Source organism: Phocoena sinus, chromosome 7, assembly GCF_008692025.1.
Source record: "Phocoena sinus isolate mPhoSin1 chromosome 7, mPhoSin1.pri, whole genome shotgun sequence".
Lineage (NCBI taxonomy): Eukaryota > Metazoa > Chordata > Mammalia > Artiodactyla > Phocoenidae > Phocoena > Phocoena sinus.
In genome coordinates this window covers 33,985,265-33,985,986 of record NC_045769.1, presented here as the reverse complement: position 1 = coordinate 33,985,986, position 722 = coordinate 33,985,265, and positions in this window count along the sequence as shown.

The following is a 722-nucleotide window of genomic DNA, read 5'->3' as shown; positions in this document are numbered from 1 at the left end:
TGCCCGCTGCCTTTGACAAATGACAATGGCTAGCAGAATGAGTTCACCAGCAAAGAAAACACAACTCACAGGGCAGTCACGGAGCCCTTTAAGAAGTGCATTTTTTCTCCCCTAGTGACATGGCCATCACCAAGGCAGAGAGAAGCAGGCCCCGGAGTGTGGCCTGGGCCAACCAGGTTTCCCCATGGCTTGGTTCCTGTGGGAGGCTGAAGAATGGCCCCCAAAGGTATCCAGGTCTTAATCCCTGGAACCTGAGAACATCACCTTACACAGGCAAAAGGGAATTTGCAGATGTGATTAAGTCTCTTGAGATGGGGAGATCATCCTGGATTATCTGGGTGGGACCTAAACGTAATCACAAGTGTCCTTATGAGAGGGAGGCAGAGGGAGATCTGACTACAGAAGAAGACAAGGAGATATGAGGCCTGAAGCAGAGATTGGAGTGACGCTCTTTGAAAACGGAGGAAGGACCACAGGCCAAGGAGTAAGGCAGCCACTGGAAACAGAAAAAGGTAAAGAAACAGATTCTCCTCTAGAGCCTCCCGATGGGGACCAGCCCTGCTAACACCCTGACTTCAACCCAGTGAAACTGATTTCTGACGTCTGGCCTGCGATAAGTACTGTAAGAGTGTAAATTTGTGTTGTTTTAAGCCACTAAATTTGTGGCCACTTGTCTCAGCAGCAATAGGAAACTGCAAATGTTCCCAAGTGTAGGGGACGCC